This window comes from Budorcas taxicolor, chromosome 9 (genome assembly GCF_023091745.1).
Source record: "Budorcas taxicolor isolate Tak-1 chromosome 9, Takin1.1, whole genome shotgun sequence".
NCBI classification, from domain to species: Eukaryota; Metazoa; Chordata; class Mammalia; order Artiodactyla; family Bovidae; genus Budorcas; species Budorcas taxicolor.
The window spans coordinates 14,331,008-14,342,830 of NC_068918.1; the positions used below are offsets into that span (position 1 = coordinate 14,331,008).

At 39.8% G+C, this 11,823-nt stretch overlaps 1 pseudogene; it reads right to left on the bottom strand.

Moving 5' to 3' along the window:
- Positions 1-6,754: 6,754 nt before the first annotated feature.
- On the bottom strand, positions 6,755-6,869 carry LOC128053602 (uncharacterized; annotated as a pseudogene).
- Positions 6,870-11,823: the final 4,954 nt, after the last annotated feature.

The window sequence follows — 11,823 nt, forward strand, 5'->3', positions numbered from 1 at the left end:
AAGAAGTGTCCAAGAGAATTATCTGTCTCAATCATTGAATAAGTTAAAATCCTTCAAATTTTTGACTACGAAAACTCAAGAAAATTTAGTTATCTCAATAAATAGTGCTGAAACAGTTCCATGTCAACATGGAATAAAAAATGAATCTCAAACTTTGCCATGTACAAATAATTAATGTGAAATGATTCATATGCCTAAAAGCTAAAGCTAGAACTATGCCATCTGGTACATGTGGCCTCCAAGGTCACATGGCAAAGAAGAGAGACCTGGAGAGTCATGTGATATATGTTGAGGGGTCAAGTCTAGAAATGGTTTATGTCTATGTCATCTCTGCTCTTATCTTATTGGTCAGAACTTAGTCACGTGGTCCAAACAGTAGCAAGAAATTCCGGGAAATGTAAATGAGAACATGGATGTTTTGTGAGCATAAACAATCTCTTTCAGAGCATCTTCTGTCTCTAGCCTCAGCAGGGAGAACAATGCCAGTCAAGATTCGAAGCTCAATATATGCTGACTACTGGTTCAATAAATTGAATTGAATTGAATATTAATAGACTGAAACCTAGGTTTTAGCTTTCATTTAAATAAAGCACCCTTACAACTAATCCTTGTTAACCATGCACATCATTCAACACACACACACACAGAAATCATGGCCTTCTCTGAGCTAGCTTTTCTGTCCTTGCCAGGTTCAACTTTACATTGTTACACTTGGGACTTCATAGACTGAAGTGATAGGAACACTCCGAGATGGAAAAGAAAATTACACTGACGAAAAAAACCAACACTGTTTCATGTTCACTCTCCTTCGCCGCGAATTCAGACATTTGAAGGGGAGTATTTAGTTCAACAAGCAGCTTCCTTTTTGAGACGGTGAGGCCTTTGGGATGCTTCACTTCCTGTATTACCTTCAAGGCCTTTATTATATCTGAGGACTGGTGATGGCCAAGTGACAGGAGAGTTGACAGTTCTATTAGCTGTAGAAGCAGGACAGGTCAATCAAGACCTTTCGCATTCCCAGGTAATGAGCTGAGTTTCTGAAGGCAACCCAGATTCCAGCAGGATGAGCCGAAGAGCCTTGTTACAAGATGAAACGGGCTCGCGAAGCCTGCTTCTACACTCGAGGGTTCTTGGTCGCCTCTTGAAATGCAGCGTGTTAGTCCTACTTCAAATTTGCCCTGCCAGCCTTTGGGAGTACCTCTTGCAGAGGACAGAAATACAAACTGAGAGGGAGAGAGCAATTTTCCAGGTTCCAAGGTGTCAAGAGAGCACGCTTCATCCTCAACCACTTATAGTCTTTCAGGAAGGAAAAGATCCTGTGAGGAGTACTTAAGATTTGCTAAGTCACTTCAGTCATGTCCGACTCTGTGCGACCCCATGCATGGCAACCCACCAGGCTCCCCCATCCCTGGGATTCTCCAGGCAAGAACACTGGAGTGGGTTGCCATTTCTTTCTCTGATGCATGAAAGCAAAAGGTGAAAGTGAAGTTGCTCAGTCATGTCCGACTTAGCGACCCCATGGACTGCAGCCTACCAGGCTCCTCCATCCATGGGATTTTCCAGGCAAGAGTACTGGAGGGAGGTGCCATTGCCTTCTCCAAGTACTTAAGGTAAAGGAAGTCATATTTTCATCACATATATCTTCTTTTTATTTTCCAACTGAAGCACAGGTCTCACAATGCTAAAGAATTATTTTGTTCAACAAGCTCATCTCTTGGCAAGAAAATGAGAAAACTTTATGAAAAATAATGGAAGCCATTCCAATGTGCAATAAAAACGTATTATTCAATGTCTCAATTTGATTTGTGTGATGGGGTAATTCTAGTTAAAAATTAGTTAAATTGGCATTTTATTAGAAATCTAATTTTAAGAGAAATATGATTTTCACAGCCTATCACAGAAAGAAGACTCATTAGAACATGTAGTATGTAGCTGCTGCTTTGAATCTCTGCCCAGTACACAGCTTATTTATCTTCAAGTTCTCATAACAATAGACAAAGGAACAAAAAGCTGGCTTATTAGTTCTTGACCTTGAAGAGATGCCTTTCAAAAAGAAGCTGAGATGACTTTGGCAACTGTCACTGAGTTCCCTTTTCAGGTATAAAAATATAGAGTGCTTTAAACAAACATAATCAGCATTCAGATCCTTACACACCCCAAGAAATGATTGGCTGGAAGAGACTGTATTTGTAAAATGCCAGTGTGGCTTAAAAGCTACTTCGCTGGGAGGAGTGGTTATTTCAGGAATAAATGTCTTACCTTTTGAGACATTGCTGTGGACATCTGGAAATTAGAGCTGTCCAGAGATTCTATCAGCACACACTGCGCTACAGGTCAGTGCTTATCAAGGTGTTACTGTCCTTTAAAAACATGAAAATGGTATTGCTCTAGAATCAATTCTGCACTCAATAAATATTTATTGGGGCCTATAATGTTCAATGAAAATAATGCTACATAATTCTGAATAATTGCTGAGTATGTAGAAAAGTGAAAGTATGAGCCGCAGAATCACGGTTCCTGTTTCAGTACATGGGTAGTGAGAGCAGGTCTAAGACAGAAAATATGTCAAATTGCATTGGAAGGCTTGTTCAGAGACTGTTGATGTAATGAAAAGTGTTCTTATGAATTTTTTAATTAGTAAGACTTGGGTTTCTCCATCATCTCATCATTTTCTGTGAGATAATGGGAAAGCTACTTAAGGCCCAGTGAGCCTCAGTTTCCTCACCTGTAAAAGAGACATAATATTATTTACTTTGTAACCTGCCATAAGAATTAAATGAGAGATATATGAAAAAGCCAATTATACTTCCCAGGTGGCACTAGTGGTAAAGAACCCACATGCGAATGCAGGGGAAAGAAAGACACAGTTTCAATCCCTGGACTGGGAAGATCCCCTGGAGGAGGGCATGACAACCCACTCCAGTATTTTTGCCTGGAGAATCCCATGAACAGAGGAGCTTGGCAGGCTATATTGTCAGTTCATAGGGTCTCAAAGAGGCGGACACGACTGAAGCAACTTAGCATGCACGCTCAAAAAATAGGAGTCATAATTGAGCTATAGTTATTATTCAGCCTTCTGAGAACAGGTGACTATATTAAATGTTATTTATCAGAAAGAATATGACTTCTGAATGTCTGTATCCCCCCCAAAATACATATGTTAAAATCCAATCATCAGTGTGATGGTAATATTTGAAGGTTGGGCCTTAAAGAGGTAATGAGGTCATGAGAGTGAAGCCCTCACGAGCAGGGTTAGCGCCCTTATAAATAAGTGAGACTCTAGAGAATTCCCTTGCCCCTTCTTTTATCTGAGGACACAGTAAGAAGATGGCCATTTATGAAACTGCAAGTGAGTCCTCACCAGACACCAAATCTACCAATGCTTTGATCTTAGACTTCCCAGCTTCTAGAACTGTGAGAAATAAGTTTCTGTTGTTTAGGAGCCAGTCTGTGGGATTCTGTTACAATAGCCCAAAGGGATGAAGATGAAAAACCTTCCTTTGTAAAAATTTTAGAAGAATCTAAATGCATGATAATAAGTTTGCATAACTGCTAACATCAAATATATGCTAGTTTGTAAATGCTTGTTAATCTAAAGAACTGATTTATATTTCAAAAGAAATGAGGATGAAAAATAAGAGGAAATGAATTCTGACTTGCTATTTGATTATACTTTCCAATGTGTATTTGGATTTTTACATTTCCATTGACCTTTAAATTAAGTGGTTTATGCATCACAGAGTATATTCTAAACATTCTTTTAGACAAGTCCCTAGACAATTTAAAAGAACCAGGCTAAGGCTGGATATGAACTACAGTGTATACACTGAAATTTATCAAGCACCATATGACAGAAATATGATTCCTGAGTCACAGAAGCCAAAAATTGCAAAAGTGAAATTATTCTAAAATCTGCCCATTTTTAAGTAATGTCTATGACATCATTCATCATAGTATGAGAGACCTGTTCACAAACACCAGAGCTGAAGATTGCATTTATAGATAATATACCTGCCAGGTTTTTGCTCGGAGAAGGCAATGGCACCCCACTCCAGTACTCTTGCCTGGAAAATCCCATGGTCAGAGGAGCCTGGTAGGCTACAGTCCATGGGGTTGCTAAGAGTGGGACATGACTGAGCAACGACTTCACTTTCACTTTTCACTTTCATGCACTGGAGAAGGAAATGGCAACCCGCTCCAGTGTTTTTGCCTGGAGAATCCCAGGGACGGGGGTGGGGGGTGGTGGGGGTGTGGAGCCTGGTGGGCTGCAGTCTATGGGGTTGCACAGAGTTGGACACGACTGAAGCAACTTAGCAGTAGTAACAGCAGCAGGTTTTTGCTAACAAGCCCATTGTCCAAAAATAGTTTATTTTCTTTTGCATGGAAGAAACATACATTTTTAGAGTTCTCAAAAAATTCCATTTCTAGAAGGCCATGGTCACAGCTTCTGAAAGAAGGACTTTTTCTTTTTAGAAGCCTGTCATCATCTTAATGGAATAAAAAAGGTTTCAGTTCAGTTCAGTTCAGTCACTCAGTTGTGTCCGACTCTTTGCGACCCCATGAATCGCAGCACGCCAGGCCTCCCTGTCCATCACTATCTCCCGGAGTTCACTCAAACTCACGCCCATCGAGTCAGTGATGCCATCCAGCCATCTCATCCTCGGTCGTCCCCTTCTCCTCCTGCCTCCAATCCCTTCCAGCATCAAAGTCTTTTCCAATGAGTCAACTCTTTGCATGAGGTGGCCAAAGTATTGGAGTTTCAGCTTTAGCATCATTCCTTCCAAAGAAATCTCAGGGCTGATCTGCTTCAGAATGGACTGGTTGGATCTCCTTGCAGTCCAAGGGACTCTCAAGAGTCTTCTCCAACACCACAGTTCAAAAGCATCAATTCTTCGGCACTCAGCTTTCTTCACAGTCCAACTCTCACATCCATACATGACCACAGGAAAAACCATAGCCTTGACTAGATGGACCTTAGTCGGCAAAGTCATGTCTCTGCTTTTGAATATGCTATCTAGGTTGGTCATAACTTTTCCTCCAAGAAGGAAGCGTCTTTTAATTTCATGGCTGCAATCACCACCTTCAGTGATTTTGGAGCCCCAAAAAATAAAGTCTGACACTGTTTCCCCTGTTTCCCCATCTATTTCCCATGAAGTGATGGGACCGGATGCCATGATGTTCGTTTTCTGAATGTTGAGCTTTAAGCCAACTTTTTCACTCTCCACTTTCACTTTCATCAAGACATACCTCAATTATTCCCCACAATATTTGCTTTCCTTCTTAACTAAAGTATTTGTTGATTACAACAAACCTAAATCATCAGGGAAAACTAAATTGTATTCAATATGGATTTTAATATATCTTACATTTTATATGTTCTTTTGCAAATTACTTATGACATTTCTTGGAGTAAGCATCATTTATTTGCTAGTTTAAGAAACAAGAATACTTCATTTTTTGGAAAATCATGATCTACTTAATGTTCACATATAATTTTTATGGCCACAGAGTTTATTCTGAAAGAAGAATTTTAAAAGACACATATTGTAAAGAAATGAATATGTCTCTTTACCAATATGAAGTTTTGGATTTCATCTTCCACACGGTTCGACAGAGTTAAATGTCAGTAATCAGTAACAAAGCTTAAATGTTCCATGCCATCTCTGACAAGGGTGTAAATTTAAAGGCTGTCAAGCTATTTACTTTTAAAAATGAATGGAGACTTCCTGGCAGTCACATTTTTCCACCACTGATGACTCTGACTGTATCCAGAGAGGATGTGAACTGAAAAAGCTGAGCCAGGCAAGGAAGGAGAAGGACAAAAGGAAGTGAGGAGCATAATGAAGGAAAGAGAAAAAGAACAGTTTTGAAACCAAGAATAGAAATAATCACGTTATTTTTCCAACTGCCTCAAAGAGAATTCAAGAAAATCAGAATTATTTTCTCAGTAAGAAGTGAAAAATAAACAAAAGGAAGCACCCTTTCAGGTCAAGTGTTTTTAACTTAGATGCAATTGTCCTTGTGTAGGAAGAGGCCCCTAAGGCCAATGATTTAAAATCACATTCTGAATAGATGACATTTCATACTTTAGTTTTAGGAGTGGCCATATATTGGCTCTGCTATGAAATTAAAGCCGTGGTTTCTGAAAGGAACAATGTGACCTCTCTAATGGACTGATTTGAAGAATGAAAGTGGGATTTGGGAAACTAATTGGATTTCTTATCTAATTTTCTGTTGGAAATAAATGAGAGTCATTTCTTTCCCAGAAGTAAATTCCAGAACTAGGACTCATCTATGCTAATTTACATATAGATATCTGGTTGTGTTCTTTCCTTTACACACTACATCTGTATATTCCCTTATATGTGTGTGTGCTCAGTTGCTCAAGAATGTCCAACTCTTTTGTGACCCCAAGGACTGCAGGCTCCTCTATCCATGGGATTTCCCAGGCAAGAATACTGGAGTGCGTTGCCATTTCCTCCTCCAGAGGAATCTTCCTGACACAGGGATTAAACCCGGGTCGCCTGCGTTGCAGGTGGATTCTTTACCACTGAGCCACCTGGGAAGCCCAGGATAGAGGACATGTGTGTGTGCAGGTGTGTGCTAAGTCACTTCAGTCGTGTCTGATTCTTTGCGATGCTATAGACCCCACCAGGCTCCTGGTCCATGGGATCCTCCAGGCAAGAACCTGGAATGGGCTGCCATGCCCTCCACAGGACTGAACCTGTGTCTCTTATGTCTCCTGCATCAGCAGATGGGTTCTTTACCACTATTGCCACCTGGGAAGCCTGGATAGAGGACATATCAGACATTAAGCTGATGAGAACAGATACTATACTTGATCTTAGCCAAAATGCCAAGACACAGAAAAGATTAATGGTAACCTCTTCAGACCACACGTTTCTGTAGAAGTCAAGAATGAAGAGGAAATAATATTTATTGTCAATACTATTAATAATATCCTATTGTTACAATAGAATACTATTCAAACAGATGGATTTAGGCATACTGTTGTTAAAACACATCTAAATACAATTATTCACTGAAAGGAACCAGGGTTCTTGTTCCAGGGCTGAAACAGGCAAAATGTTCAGATGAGCCTGGAACAACTTATGCCAGAAAATGCTTGGAGAATAAATGAGATATTTTTAGAGGACAGAGAAATTATCTTGAAGGGGCTCCCACTGGCCAAACTGGAGACAATTAGATCATCAAAATAAATAATAGTGCTACTAGATTTTAACTCACTGAACTAGGAAAACCTGAGACAATACAGTTATAAACAAATAAACCGAACATCTGATGAGGAACTGGCATTTACATAGTTTCAGGGCACATCCCCACACAAACGAAAGAAAAAAAAATAAGCTTCTTGGGAAGCCTTGCAGACATCACCTTAATCAAGGGAAAGCGAACATCATCAATGACGGGACAAATTAGGATTGGTACCACCTCTCAGAATGCAATGAGAAGAAGCCAGCATCACTTCTGCGATGCTCCTGCTAAGATTTAATCTGAATCAAACCATGAAGATATATGAGACAAAACAAACTTATGGATATTCTACAAAAATACTGACCTATAACTTCAAAAGTATCAAGGCCATGGGAGTCAAGGAAAAACCAAGAAAGCCATCTAGACGGAATGAGACTAAAGAGACCTGATTACTAAATGCAGCCCATGATTCTGAGCTGGGTTCTTTTGTTATAAAGGACATTATTAGGGCATTTGGCAAATGGAGTCTGAAGATTAGATAGTACTTTATTCATGTTAATTTCCAGACTCTGATGGTTGTTATGAGCTGAATTATGTCCCTTCTCAAATTCAAACCTTCTCAGATTCAATGTTGAAGCTCTAACTCCCAGTACCTATGAGAGTGACTATATTTGGAAATAGGACCTTTAAAGAGGTGATTAAGTGAAAATGAGGTGGTTGGGATGGGACTTGCTTGGTGTTCCAATTTGACTGGCGTGCTTATTAAGAAGATGAGATTAGGACCTTTGGAGAGACACCAGCAATGTGCGTGCACAGAGGAAAGGTCATGTGAAGACATACAGAGATGAAGGCCACCTGCCAGCCAAAAAATGAGACCTAGAGGAAACCAAACCTGCCAACACCTTGATCTTGGACTTTTAGCCTCCAGAACTGACAGCAAAATAAGCTGCTGCTGTTTAAGCCACCCAGTTTGGGATATTTTGTCATGGCAACCCTAGCAAACTAATAACCATGGTTGTATTGTGCTTATGTAGGGAAATGTCCTTGTTTAAAAAATTAACTCAAGTAACAGGATGCTTACTCTCAAATGGGTCAAAAACAATTCTTTGAAATTGACCTTTAGATGTTCTGTAAGTTTGTGACTGTTTCAAAACAAATAAAAATAAATCTATATATTAAAATACTTGTTTATATATTTTATATATAAATATAAACTTCAGTTCAGTTCAGTTCAGTCGCTCAGTCGTGTCCAACTCTTTGCCACCCCATGAATCGCAGCATGCCAGGCCTCCCTGTCCATCACCAACTCCCGGAGTTCACTCAAACTCACGTCCATTAAACGTTTATATATTAACTTTTAGAGAAGGGGGCAGCACAGGATGAGCTGGTTATATAACATCTGACTCAATCAACATGAATCTGAGGAAACTCCAGGAGAACTGCGGAGGACAGAGGAGCCTGGCGAGCTGTAGTCCACAGGGCCATAAAGAGCTGGGCACCAATTTAGCGACTGAATAGCAACAAAACTTAAAAAGCCCCCAAAGAAATGCTTTCAGAAGAGGAAGAGAAAGGTTTTTTGACACACATAAAGTGCTGCTTTTCTGTTCCAGATGACTGTGAATGATAGATATAAAGAAAATGGGTTTAAACGGAAAGGCTGAATATATGAGTGGAAATGTATAAAATCTTCTTGGAATGAAAGAGGCTCTGTAGATCTCTATAAATGGAAAATTCCTTAAATTTTATTATTCTCCTTAACTGATTCAGGCACTTGACTTCATCTTCTCCTAGCTGTGGTTTCAAACTCACTCTTGTGAGAGTTCTCAATTATGGAAACAGGTAAAAATGAAGTCACTCTGGATAAAATAATGGTTCTTGATGAAATAAAGTCATCTTCACTCAGCCTACCTCTTCCTCCCCCTGCCGCACCCTGAGCTCAGAAATTCTAGGATGTCCACGAAGTTTTTGAGGCCCGTTCTTACAAAGGGCTCCTTTGGCTCTTTCGAAACAGCTGTGTAGATTTTAGGTCTTTATCAATACACACACCCAGGATTTTATGAGATAGATATGGGTCAGGGAGTATCCATGGCCAAAGGTTGGTACCATGATGACAAGAAGGTGGCACTGACACCTGGATGTTGCTGGCCCTTGAAAGCCAGCCTTCAATCCCTCCCAGGCTACACAGTTGTCCTGGTGGCCCAGAAAACCTCTAAAGCAAAGATGATGTTGTACCATTTGTCTGGACCCAACCAGAATACTTCTAAGCCTATCTTGGGGAGCAAGGGCTTTCTGGAGCAAGACAGGAATGGGGCATGTAGGAGAAGCAAAGACCTGAACTGCCCAACTCAAGAGGCTCTAGACTGGAGTTGCACCCAGATGGCATCTATGATAGCAATGATCCTTGAGTCTTTCATGCTCTATAACCCATGTCCTTCTAAAACAACCCCAGGGGCTCCATGGTGGACTGCATTCTTATTCAAAAGTATTCACCGCTCCTATCTGGGGAAGGACGATACTTTTCTATCCCATTGATGGCAGGCTTGATCTTGTGATTTGTTCTTGGCTGTTAAAATATTCAAAGTGATAAATGTCACTTCTGGCCAGAAGCTTTAAGAGCCAACACATGAGTTACTGTCTCCTTTCCCTCCATAATAAATCTGGCAGTACTCCAGATTGACCCTACTGCACCAACATGATCACAAAGATGATGGGGAGAGAACTGTAGGTTACCCATGATGTTAATGTGGTGTGGATGAAAAATAAATCTTTCGGGTGTAGGTCATTGGATTTTGGAGTTGTTTGTTAATACAGCAAACCTGGCTCTTATTGACTAACACAATATCCAACTACCTAGTATCATTTCATAAAAGCAAAGAGTTTGTTGCTTTAAAAAGTCTTTTGAAAATATTTAGATTGAATAGCATATATTTAGTCTGGCATTTTAAAAGAGATCCTGACTTTTAAAAAAAATGTTGTTAGATTGCTTTGGTCAATGAAGTAATCATTTGTTAGACAGCTAAAAGTAACAGGTTTGGAGACCCTTAGTTTGGGGCCACAGACATCAAGTCAAAAAGTACACATCCAAACAGGGCTTGCTCTCAACCTTCCAGTCAAAAAACACATGCTAATTTTGTGCCCTTTTTTAAAAAATATAAATTTATTTATTTTAATCGGAGGTTAATTACTTTAAAATATTGTATTGGTTTTGCCATACATCAACATGAATCTGCCACAGGTATACACGTGTTCCCCATCCTGAACCCCCCCTCCCTCCTCCCTCCCTGTACCATCCCTCTGGGTCGTCTCAGTGCACCAGCCCCAAGCATCCAGTATCATGACCTGGACTGGCGATTCGTTTCATATGTGATATTATACATGTTTCAATGCCATTCTCCCAAATCATCCCACCCTCGCCCTCTCCCATAGAGTCCAAAAGCCTGCTCTATACATCTGTGTCTCTTTTGCTATCTCGCATGCACAGGGTTATCGTTATCATCTTTCTAAATTCCATATATAGGCATTAGTATACTGTATTGGTGTTTTTCTTTCTGGCTTACTTCACTCTGTATAATAGGCTCCAGTTTCATCCACCTCATTAGAACTGATTCAAATGTATTCTTTTTAATGGCTGAGTAATACTCCATTGTGTATATGTACCACAGCTTTCTTATCCATTCATCTGCTGATGGACATCTAGGTTGCTTCCATGTCCTGGCTATTATAAACAGTGCTGCAATGAACATTGAGGTACACGTGTCTCTTTCAATTCTGGCTTCCTCGGTGTGTATGCCCAGCAGTGGGATTGCTGGGTCATAAGGCAGTTCTATTTCCAGTTTTTTAAGGAATCTCCACATTGTTCTCCATAGTGGCTGTACTAGTTTGCATTCCCACCAACAGTGTAAGAGGGTTCCCTTTTTTCCACACCCTCTCCAGCATTTATTGCTTGTAGACTTTTGGATCACAGCCATTCTGACTGGCGTGGTACCTCATTGTGGTTTTGATTTGCATTTCTCTGATAATAAGTGATGTTGAGCATCTTTTCATGTGTTTGTTAGACATCTGTATGTCTTCTTTGGAGAAATGACTTAACAAATCACAGGAGAAATCAAAAAAGCAATCAAAATATGCATAGAAATGAATAAAAATGAAAACACAACAACCCAAAATTTGTGGGACACTGTAAAAGCAGTGCTAAGGGGAAAGTTCATAGCAATACAGGCATACCTCTAGAAACAAGAAAAAAGTCAAATAAATAACCTAACTCTACACCTAAAGCAACTAGAAAAGGAAGGAATGAAGAACCCCAGGGTTAGTAAATGGAAATAAATCTTAAAAATTAGGGCAGAAATAAATGCAAAAGAAACGAAAGAGACCATAGCAAAAATCAACAAAGCCAAAAGCTGGTTCTTTGAAAGGATACATAAAATTGACAAACCATTATGAAAATGGAGAGATCACAACAGACAACACAGAAATACAAAGGATCATAAGAGACTACTATCAGCAATTCTATGCCAATAAAATGGACAATGTGGAAGAAATGAACAAATTCTTAGAAAAGTACAACTTTCCAAAATTGAACCAGGAAGAAATAGAAAATCTTAACAG